The sequence below is a fragment of the Kogia breviceps genome, chromosome X (genome assembly GCF_026419965.1).
Source record: "Kogia breviceps isolate mKogBre1 chromosome X, mKogBre1 haplotype 1, whole genome shotgun sequence".
Classification (NCBI taxonomy): domain Eukaryota; kingdom Metazoa; phylum Chordata; class Mammalia; order Artiodactyla; family Physeteridae; genus Kogia; species Kogia breviceps.
Window position 1 is genome coordinate 99701991 of NC_081330.1, and position 12342 is coordinate 99714332.

Consider the following 12342-nt stretch of genomic DNA (forward strand, 5'->3'; position numbering starts at 1 on the left):
TAGGACCAGAAATATTGTTGTGGCCATTTTGGGGGCAATAAAATCTGCCACGAGCCTGACATCAATGTGCCAGTCCCAAGCCTCGTGCCCTCAGATTCCCCATTCCCCACTCCCACCCCACTTCCTCTGCTCAGCTTTGCCTGAATGGAAAGCCCTGGAAGGAGACTGGAGGACAGGAGGAAGGGAGAAGCCAGGGAATTTCTCCTCCTTGCTCTCTGCCTCAGTAGCTGGAGCACCTCTGTGGCTGCAGATCCCAGGGGACAGAACCATCGAAGCTCCGGCTCCTGCCTGCTGAGCCCACTTCCGGACTCCACTGATCCAGCTCTTCCCTACCTCCCTCCAGCTTCAGGGGCAACAGACGCTTCCTGCACTTGCCTATCTCAGCGTTTTCCATCACATGTGTAAACAATTTTATGCATTAAGCTCCATCTACTCCAAACACCTAGAGTAGTTCCTGTATCCTTGATTGGACTTTGACCGATATAACTAGCAAGGGCCAGCAAGTGCTTGCAGAAAAGCAGACAAGGTCACGGAGTGCATGTCAGAAACCCTAGAATCGAGTCTCAGCCCCATCGTCACTCAATTTGATTCGCTCTGAAAAGCTTGTCTTTCTCCTGGATTCTGAAACAGCAGAATTAAACGAGCCTTTGGGATCCCTATGTTCATAGCCAGAATTTCCAATTTCCTTTTCAGACATTTAAAGTAGTTGTCTGACTTTGATAGCTCTTCACTTTCTTGAGTGTACTTTGGACCAACAGGACCCTCACTCACAGGGCCAGGAACCACAGGGACAAAAATGTTGGCCAGATAATGCGTGTGGTAGCTCACCTCCAAGATGGCCTCCACTGAGCCCCACCTCCTGTTATTCAGGCCCTTGTATATTCCTCCCCTGATCAATAGGATATTGTGGGAATGACAGAGTGTGACTTCTGAGGCTAGATTATCAAAGACATTGTGGCTTGTGCCCTGCTCTCTCTTGGATCAACCTATCGGGTAAGCCAGCTGCCATGTTATAAGGACACTCTATGGAGAGCCCTATGGAGACGTCCATATGGTGAGGAACTGAGGCCTTCTGCCAACAGCCAGTGAGGAACTGAGGCCTATTGCCAATATCCATATAAGTGAGCCATCTTGGAAGTGGATCCTTCAGCCCCAGTCTAAGCCTTCGGATGACTGCAGCCCCAGCCAACATCTTAACTACAACCTCATGAGAAACCATGAGCCAGAACCACGGAGCTAAGCTGCTCCTAAATTCCTGACCCAGAGAAACAGTGAGGTAATAAAGGTTTGTTGTTGTTTTAAGCCACTAAGTTTTGATGTAACTCAATGTGCAGCAATAGATAACTAATACGGCACAGTAACATTATACTCGGAGAGCAGCTCTGTGGATAGAAACTCTGCTGTTGACCCCTGGGAGGTGGGCATCCCCACATCCAAAAGTGTATTCCAGGTAGATAGGACCAAAGCCTTAGAAACCTATGAAACCACTACAAGAAAACACAAACTAATTTTTTACATGATTGGGGTAAAGAAAAAACTTCCTAGGCAAGCCATGAAGTCTAGAAGTCATGGAAAAGACAGACAGATTTGACAATGTAGAAGTAAAACCTTGTGTATGAAAAAAGACATCATGAACAATGTCTAAGATAAATGACAGACTGGGAGAAAATATGTGGAGGAGAAGGTGAAAGCAAACACCACAATGCCACATGGAAGGGGTATGAAGAGCAGATTTTACTGGGAAATTTTTCAAGTAAATGCTCAGCAAGATGAGGTACATGGACCCTGTGCTCTCATCAGTCCACGGAAAGGAGCTGGGACTCTGGATGTAGGATGCACAGTGGGCTATGATCCAGGAAGGGACCCTGCCCCTCCCCACTCTGGATGCTACCTTTCAATTGTGTAAGATTGGAGAGGCTTTACATACAGGGAACAGTCAAGACTTGGAGGTATGTGTGCTGGAGGAAGGGGAGCCCTCAGCCCAATGCAAAGTTGGGTTCAGTCACAGCCACTCCCACTAGGGGGAAGGTGGGAGTCCTCAGCCTGAGCAGGCAACAAGAGAAGGGTTTCAGGAGTCATCATTGGACCATTCTGCTTGTCACTCCACAAAATGTTTAATGTTTGCAACATACATAACAGGCAAAATGTTACCATCTCTGATAAGAAAAGAGTTTCAACAAATTAGAAAAAAAAATAGTCCAATAAAACATAAGCAAAATGGGACTTCCCTGGTGGCACAGTGGTTAAGAATCTGCCTGCCAATGCAGGGGACACAGGTTCAAGCCCTGGTCCGGGAAGATCCCACATGCCATGGAGTAACTAAACCCGTACACCACAACTACTGAGCCTGTGCTCTAGAGCCCACGAGCCACAACTACCGAGCCTGCGTGCCACAACTACAGAAGCCCACATGCCACAACTACGGAAGCCTGCGTGCCTAGAGCCTGTGCTCCACAACAAGAGAAGCCACTGCAATGAGAAGCCCACGCACCTCAATGAAGAGTAGCCCCCGCTCGCTGCAAATACAGAAAGCCTGCACGCAGCAACAAAGACCCAAGGCAGCCAAAAATAAATTTAAAAAATTAATTAATTTTTTAAAAAAGCAAAATATAGGAACACAAATCACAGATGAAGTATACAAGACCCCAAAACATATGAAAAGATGCTCAATGTCACCCAATGATAAGAGTAATGCAAAATTAGGGACTTCCCTGGTGGTCCAGTGGCTAAGAATCCGCCTTCCAATGCAGGGGACGTGGGTTCAAGCCCTGGTCAGGGAACTAACATCCCACATGCCGTGGGGCAACTAAGCCCGCATGCCACAAACTACAGAGCCCACATGTGCTCTGGAGCCTACGCGCCACAACTACAGAGCCCACGCACTCTGGAGCCCGTGCACCACAACTAGAGCGAAGCCTGTGCACCGTGACAAAAGATCCCACATGCCGCAACTAAGACCTGACGCAGCCAAAAATAAAATTAAATAAATAAAACTTTTAAAAAGGAGTAATGCAAAATAAAAACCAAAATGAAATACCATTTTTAACCTGTTCCACTGGCAGAAAAATTGAAACAATTGACAATAGCTCATGTTGGTGGGAGGGTAAATTGGTTCAGCATTTTGGGGTAAAGCAACTTGGCAATATCTTTCACAACTGTTAGTGTGTAACTCCTCCTTGCTCAATATCCCCTACAGAAATAAATCTTAAGGAAACATGAAAACTCAAGGAGACATGAACTAGTTCATGCCAAAAATATTTATTGCATGCTGTTCCAAGTACTGAGGGCTATTCCAGGTGTTGGCACCTTTCCAGGTGCTAGGAGATGTAGCAGTGAAAAACCAAGTCCCTGGTCACATCCTAATGGAGGACACAAAAACCTGTGGACAAATGAGGTACCATTACATTCACCAGGGATGCTACAAGTAAAAAGACTGACAATGTTGAGTGCCGATAAGAATATGGAGCAACCAGAACTCTCATACTTTGCTGACGGGCATGTAAAACAATTTGTCAGTTTCCTATAAAGCGAAATATACACTTATCATATAACCCTGTATTAGCACTCAGATATTTACCCAGAAGAAAGGAAAACATATGACCACAAATCCTTGTAGATGAACATTCACAGCACTTTTATTCATAATAGCCCCAAGTATAACTGACCCAAATGTCCATCAACAGAAGCATAGACAGATTGTGATATATCCATACAATGATAGACTACGCAGCAATAAAAAGGAATTAACTATAGGTACATACAACATGGATGAACCTCAAAAATATGCTGAACAAAATATTACACAGTCACATGAGTGCATCCTATATGATTCTACTTATATGAAACACCAGAAAAAACAAAAACTGATCTCTAATGGCAAAGAAAATCAGTGCTTGCCTGGGGCTGGGGGTTGAAGGAGGGGATTGACTGCAAAGGGGGCACAAGGAAAACCTAGAGTGATGAAAATGTTCTAGACTTTGATTATGGTGGTGGTTACATGGGTGGTGGTCACATGGGTTACGTTTGTCAAATCTCATCAATGTGTACACTTAAAATGGGTCTAATTTATCATATGTAAATATCCATCACTGAAGTTGATTAAAAGAAAATGTGTGGGTGGATTCTTGTTGTCTATGGCACAATCCCACCCACAAAACCTTCTGGAGGCAAGAGCATGGCTTCTATTTCATCGCCTCCGAATAAGGCACCAAGGGCCATGCTAGAACGTGTGAGAGACACTGAACCCCACAGTCACACAGAGGAGGACACAAGGGGACACCTGGCAGGAAGTGCTCTCTCTCTCTCAGGAAGTGCAAGATAGTGTTTTGATCAGAGGCAGCAGATGTGAACTGAAATAGTACTGCTCTAAGATGTTAGGGACTCGTTGCCCTAAAGCTGAATCCAAGATTTAAAAACTATACCTAATTATGTGTCACCCTATGGTTCATGTGTCTAACCAAAGTTGCTCTCGTCCTTGGTACCTATTGCCGCATCATGCACCCAAACCTAGTGGCGTTAGTACAACAACTCGTTACTCTCTCACACAGTTCTGTGAGTTGACTGGGCTCAGCTGGGGGGCTTGCTCAGCTGGGGGGCTTTTACTCTGGGTGTCTTGTGCAGCTGCAGTCAGGTGTTGGCTGGGGCTGGAGTCTTGAAGGCTTAACCCAGCTGGACATCCAAAATGGCACACACACAGGGCTGGCAGTTAATATTGGCTGCTAGCTGGGAACTTAAACTGGGGCTTCAATTGGAATGCCTTAAGTGTGGCCTGTCCATTGTAGTTTGGGCTCCTCACAGCATGGTGGCTAGCTTCCAAGAGGGAGTGTCCCAAAAGTGAGCATTCTAGTAGGCTCTGGAAGCTTCAAGTCTTTCTGTGATCCTGTCCTGAAAAAACCACACAGCATCACTTCCACCTCATTCTCAGTCAAAGCAGGCATAGGACCCACCTGGGTTCAAAGGGGGTAGAGACACAGACCTCTGTACTTGATGGGAGAGTGACAGGTCACACTGCAGAAAAACATGTGGGATATTGTGGCGCCATCTTTTAAAAATGCAACCCACCCCAAATACATAGAGAAACCTCATTTTTCTTTGCTCTTCAATGTAGTTTTAAGTTGGGCTCCAACAACTTTGACTAAGGGCAAAGGTTTGAGAAAGGCAGGATTACACTGATGGTCAGCCCAGTGGCATGGAGGTCGTATTATTTACACACTAGCCGTATTAAGTATTACAGAAGTTAGTGCCTCCAAGTAACTGTTTGCTTTTCCTCTACAGCACTTAGAGGGCTTAGTAGTGTCTCTCTTACTCCAGGATTCCCCTGTGCTGTTAGCCCTCACCCTTCCCTCAGGATCAATCTAATCCAGAAGATACCTCTCTGGGCCACACCTGACTCTACAATCACATCTCCCAGCATTTCAGTCTCTGTACACTTCCCTACAGGCATTTAGAGTATTTCGTAGAGCTGGGCTGCAATGCCTCATTACACCAACAGGTGGCAACCTAACATCTGACCCAGGCTTGTATTTTAGGGAAAGGGGATGTGGGATACGGTTGGGGAGAAAGAAAGGCAGCAAAGGAAGTATCTAACGTTCCTGTGCTGCAGTCTGCAATTTTCGAGTTTGAAATATTAATTGTTCTAAAACACCCTTTTCATCAAGCTTTGAAGTTTGATAACACCGGTTGTCTCCCGAACAAAGGACATCTATGACAGCTGTACTGAATGTTCCAGAGGGAGCCTCAACAATCCAAGATTTCATCCAATATCCCGACTCGTTTTAGAGCCAGTCAGCAATCCATAATGGATAAGTCACTCTGCCAAGGGCACTCTATTAGACTCTTAAAGTGGGCCATGACAAGGAAGAAATCCAGTCTCTAGTTTCAAGGTGCCTACATGGTAACTTTCAAGACACCTCCAAGACGGTGTCTAATCAACTTAAACCTGGCAACTGAGGGCTCAGGTGTGGGCCAGTGGGAGCCCATGATTGCCCTAGCAGGGGGGAAGGGGAGAGGGGCCAACGTGGGGAGGGACAGAGTGGGAGGGCCCAATGGAAACCGGGTGTTGACGTGCACAGGATACAGTTGGGCAAAACGTCAGAGGGAAATAGGGAGGAAAAAAAACCAGTGTAAAGTGTGTTGCAGGAAAAGACAGGCTTGATTTGAATGGAGGGTACAGACCCTAATTTCAAATTATAAGATGTTAGTGCCAATAGGAACCCCAGAGACCATCCAGCCCCAAGCTCATTAGCTAGGAGGGCCACTGTCGGTTAGCGGCACGCCTGGACTGGAATGTGGCACCCTGACTTCCACATGAGGTCTCTCTCCAAGTGTTGAGCGAGGATGATGTAACACAGGCAGAGAAACAGTTATTAGTCAGAATTTCCAAGAGGCAGTAACCTCTCCTCTTTTTCACCGAGTCCAGCTCAGTTTGGCAAATCCCTGAGTGACCTCAGGGAGGCTGCTTCTCCTCTGAGCCTCATTTCCTTCTCTTATCAAACGCTTACTGTACGCTTTGTGCTATTCCTGATGCTTTGTATGTTAATTCATTTTGTCACCGCTACAATTGTCTGAGGTAGGTATGATGATTACTATCCCCATGTGACAGATGAGGAAACTGAGGCAGAGGTTAGTAAACTTGTCCAAGGTCACACAACTAGGAAGTGGTGGAGAACTGGTTCAAACTGGGGCTGTCTGGCTTCAAATGTGTGCGCTCAACCACTAGGTAATCCTGCCTTTCAGCTGGCAGGGCTGGACTAGATGCCCTCCAAGGTCCCTTCCAGGGCTGACTTGGTAAGCTTCTACCCACTTGCTTCCTCTAGGACTGGTCCAGGAGAACCCAGGAGAGTTCCAGGAAAAAATCCTCCCCAAATGGCCATGTACCCTTCTTCTCTGGGGCCCATTTTACAACTCTAGACATCATGGAAAAGGCCAGTGGGGACGATCGGAGTCCTGAGATGAGAGACAAAGGTGGAGGGCAATGGAAGAACTTGCCTTTTTCAACCCGTTCATCTTTGTTGTTGTTTCTCTCAGTGGCTGTTCTTACGCACAGAGGGTCCACTTTTCCAAATGTGATTTTTAAACTGCAGCAGAGAGAAAGCCAAATAAACACAGAATGGTCGGCCAAGGGCCCGTACTTTCTATTCCCTGGTTACAAAGTAAAATTAGCTAGCTGGTGGCCAGGGCTGGGAGATTTATTTTGGTCTGAAGTCAACCCACAGATTAACAATATTGGCAAGAACTATACAGGAGGGGAAAATATTTTGGACAAGGCTGCATATGTTTGCAGATACATCATCTGCCTCTGCGCAGCAGCCAAGGTTAAAGAGAATGGGAGTCAGGAGCAGGCTGCGCTGTGTCCTTTCTGTGAACAGTCGGTTTTCTCCTGCACAATGCCAGCTCACGCCCTCTGAGAGCGGTTGCACGGTACATCGCAGGAGACAGGGAAGGTGTCCGGGAAAGCACACTCCCCATCTTTGAGAAGATGCGCTTGCTCATCTTTTATTCCTCCTTTCCTTCCAAGACCTACATTCCATTCCGAGGGTAATTCTCAGGCAAGAGCAATTTCCGGATTCTCAAGGACTAACCGAGGGTAGTGTCAGAAGAAATTATCCAAAATTGGAAATAGGCGAAAGAGATTATTGGGTGTTCTTGCTGCACCGTGCGGGGCTGGCACCTTTGATTGATTTCCTATTGACTGGGCTATTTTACAATCCCACAGCTGCAGAGGCTGGTTAACTTTCAGATTTTTGTCTGGTAGAGATGCAAATAATTTCTAACCTAGCTATCTCACCCTAAAATTCTTCTATTAAACTGCCTATAAATACCTAGCCCCTCACATTCTCACTGTAACCGGTTTTAACATCTTAGAGGGTGCCCCATTAATGAATGAGCTAAATCAAATCTTTGACATGCGGTCATTTTATAGTTGCACAAGAGTCAAGCGTTTCCACCTGTGTAAAATTCCACTCTTAACACAGGAATTCCACTTTAACACGACATTTTTTTTCTGGCCTCTTTGTCATCCCACCTCAAGGCCCAGGTTCAAGACCCCATACTCCTCAGGGTGGACTCCACATGGCACTTCAACAGCCGGCAGCCAACCTGACCCCTTTCGCGGCGGCGATGGGGCCACAGATAAGACCCTGGCCCCTGGCCTCACTCATCTCCACCCTGCCCTGGAGTATGCTGGTCCTTCAGGGAACAGCCATGGGTAGGGAAAGGGATCCAGGACCCCCACCCCCACCCCTAGGAGTCACAAGGCCTCTTTTAGAGAGCTCATGAGCTTGAGCAAAAGAAGGCATCGATTCTCTGGCTCTGCGGAAGTGATCTCATTCTCAAAATGGGAATAGTCATTTCTACATTGCAGATTTCACAGGGAGTTTCTAAAGTGCTTCTCAAAGTTTAATGTGCATATGACTCACCTGGGGGAATCTTAATATAGAAATTCTGATTCGACAGGTCTGGGGGGCATCTGAGGGCGTCCTAACAGCCTCTCAGGTGAGGCTGCTGCCGGTCCGCGGGCCTTTTGAGTAGCAAGGTTCTGGAGCTGTTGGGAGAGCCTGCTCTTTGAAAATCCCAGGGCACAGCAAACATACCTTTGAGGAGTTAACAATTTACACTTAGGGCTCCACTCCCACAGGGCATAGGGCCACAGGTCTGCGTAAATCCCAGGAACCGCCATCTCCTAAACCCATGGTGTGCCTGGGCCGTTACTCGCCTGACCTCCCTTAATCCCCACAGCCAGCCCGGAAGTAATTCCAATTTTACTAAAGAGGAAACTGAGGTGCACACCAGTTACATAACAGCGCTGGCTTTTGGAGCCGGGTTTGCCGAGCTCTAACCACATTACCACACAGCTTCCTTCCTCCACCATGGCCTCGCAGGGCCGGGCTCCTGGGCCACATCTGCGCGGGCGTTCGAAAGGGACAAGGGAGAACTCTTCTTCTTACCACGTGGCCCCCATTGCCCTCGCATTCCCTGGATAATTCCTCCACCCTCTCCCCCTGCAGCTGTCAGAGGGAGGGAGGGCGTGACTTCTGATTAATTCCACAGCAGACAAATGTTCCTTGAGAACCTGTGGTTGGCAGAGATTGGTTCTTCACCCTGGAGAGGAATATGGAGAAATTCAAAGAACAAAAACAGACCTCTGCCTTCAAGGAGGTTAGAATCCAGTGGAGAAGCTATCATGTAGATACACTACTGCAATACACATTCAGATGGTCCCTGCCAGCCCTTTTGTTTGGGGAGCCCCTCTCTCCTCTGGGTAGGGCCCCTGTTTATCAGCAGACCTTTTGGTCTGCAAAGATAATCCTTCTGAGTTTTTTTTAATGGGACTGGCGGGGGGGAGGACAAGGCAGGTGGCAGACGGGGGCAGGGGGAGGGAGGTTGTGAGTGGCAATTAGAGACTATTTGGTTGACGGTGTGGGCTCCCAGGGACCCAGGGACTGGGTGTTCCTTTGGCAAATGTAAATATCAAACCAATAAATGCTAATGTAGCATGAAAAAGTGCTGATCTGGGAGAAAGTTCCAATCATTTAGAGAGCTTGTCGCAGAAAGCATTTAGGTGTTCCGGCTGCAAGGGAGCTGGGGAGGGAATCAAGGGGATGGAATTCAGAGCTCCCTTCTGGGTGGTAGTACTACCCTGGCCACCCATTCCAGGAAAAGGGAATCAGCAAAGAGGGTCATGGCAAGGTGCTGGGGAGAGGGGGACAGTAAATAAGACAAAGCCAGGAAAGGGGGCCAAGTTCCTGAACATCTGGCACGAGAAGAGGGAGATAGCAAAGAGCCCTGTTATCAAGATCTCTGTGAACTTGACACCTGCCTCGATGGGTCTTTACCCAAGGTCACTGTCATCCTGATGGGTTTCCTGAATGCGGCCCCAGCCACATCAGCCTGCCTTCAGGGACCGCTTTCTGATTGATGGCTCTGATCTCTCTGTCCCTCACCCCCTAGTCCCACCCCACCATACACCCACACTTCTAACACACCTGTCAAGAAACACCCCCCCCCACCCCGCCCAAAGTCTGCCACACCTACCTACCTCACAGAGGCCCTGGAGGAACTCTGCAAATCCTTATGAACTTGATCCAATGCAAATGGCCATTAAGGGGCCTGTGAGATGAGAAAGCAGGGAAGTATGTTGGAGAGAAGACTCGGCTGGATTCCAGGCCTGGCTCTGCCACCTCTTTGACCTTAGAAAAGATATCACACCTCTCTGGGCCTGGAAGCCTCAGGTGCTTCATCTGTAGAATGGGAATAACAACTCCCACCTGGACAATTAAATGAGACAGTGATATATGTGCAAGGGCTTGGTAGCCTACACATCCAGCTGGTCTCAGGGCAGGCTGCCTGGGAGACAAGCAGCAGTGGGGGCCTCCACAGCCAGACCCCCCCACCCCGTGTGAATGACATCACACTCTGCCAGGCCCCAGGCTTGCTGGGTTCTCTTTCTGGTCCCAGGACACTGAGTAAACACCTGAATCCTCCTTACAGCACTGCTGCCTCTGAACATCAGAGAGAAAGAGTGTTCAGAGGGAAAACCATTCATCCACTGTCCCTGCCTCCTGCTCTCTAACCCAATCTGGCTATCTGATCCGGTCAAGTTTATATCTAAATATCTCTGGAACCTGCCTCTTCCCTTTCCTTACATCCCTTTCCCAGAGCTGCCACCTTGGCTCAGATCCTCTTCACTTTTGCCCGGAAACTTGCAGGCTCCCCACTTCAGTCTCCCCAACCCAGCCCCCTCTTCTTCCTCTTGGCTGCCTCCGTTACCCCACTGCTCTGCTTCCACCATCTTTCAGCCTCATCGTGCCCTGCCCTCACAGCCCAGACCTCCTGCTCAGAGGCCCCCAAACCTGCTCCCGCACCTCAGGGCCTTTGCATCTGCTACTTAAACAGGACAGCAACTTTGACCCGTCCTTTTTGGCCCAGCTGGAAACCCCAGCCCCTAGGTAACCCTCAGTGGGATGTGAGCTCCTTCCCATGCACTTTCTTCTCTCAGGGTTTGCACAGCTCTCAGCCTGGTAGGACAGTTATTTGGGTTTTCATGAACATGGACTCCCTCAGAACGTGCTCAGAAGCCCAAGGTCAAGCTCTGGAAGGAGACTTTCCGGTAAGGATGGGCATCTGGGCCCTGAGCCTTACTGGCTGTCTCTCCCTGATTCTTCCTTTCCACAACCTTGGGATCCTCTTTGAGACCTTGAGCCCGCTGTCGACCTAGGTAGAGGCATGAAAAGACCTTCCAGAACAATGTCAAGGGACTAGGGCAGAATAGCTAAGGCAGTTCTCAGTCTTCCAAACCCTCACAGAATGCTCTGAGCCAGGCCAAGCTCTGGAGATACAGCAAAGACCAAGGCAGACCCAGATTCTGCCCTCCTGGAGAAACCTGCTCTAGGAGATGTCAGCCACCATGGCATGAGGACGCTCAAGCAGCCCTGCGGAGGGCCCGTGTGGAGAGAACAGAGGCCCCCAGCCAGCAGCCGGCACCAACTTGCCAGCCATGTGAGTGAACCACCTTGGAAGTGGATGCTGTGGCCCCAGCTGAGCCCTCAGACAACTGCAGCCTCGGCCGCTCTGACTGCAACCTTTTGAGAGAGCTGGGCCACAACCGCCCAGTCAAGCTTCAGATTTCTACACCAGAGAAACCAAGAGAGTGGAAAAAATGACTTTTGTTGTTTTAAGCTACTAAGTTTTGGGGTGAGTTGTTACCCCGCAATACATAACTAATACTGTGCCACAGATGATTGAACTCAGGTGGGATAATAGCACATATCATTATAGTAGCTCTCATCTGTTGAATACCCACTACGTGCCAGGCATCCTACTATACTCCGCACACCTTACCTAACCTGCTCCCCACAATGATCCTGAGACAGGGCTTATTATTCCCAATTCAGAGATGAGCCACTTATCCAAGGCCACACAGTCTGGGACACTGTCCTATGGGCCTGTGTGAAGAATCCCGTCTCCTAGGCTCATCTCTTCCTCCTCATGTGTACCACTCAGCTCGGACTTGGATCAGTGACCTATGATCAGGAAGGGACAAGGACTATCTAACAAAGATGCCTGTGTGGGATGCCCAGGGCCCACATTCCCCCAGTCCCCATTGCTCCCACCCACCAAAGACAAAAGCCTTGGGAAACTGATGTGCACAGCAGACTGTATTTTCCAAGAATGGCTGTAACAATACCATCCATCCCACATGCTCTTCTACAATGTGACATTGACATTCCCTGTTGAGAAACTGGGTCTCCGTCCCCTTCCCTTGAATGCAGGAGGGCTCGTGACTGCTTCAGTCAACACTTCCACTGTACGTGGACGTGATGCTGGGTGACTCCCAAGGCTGTG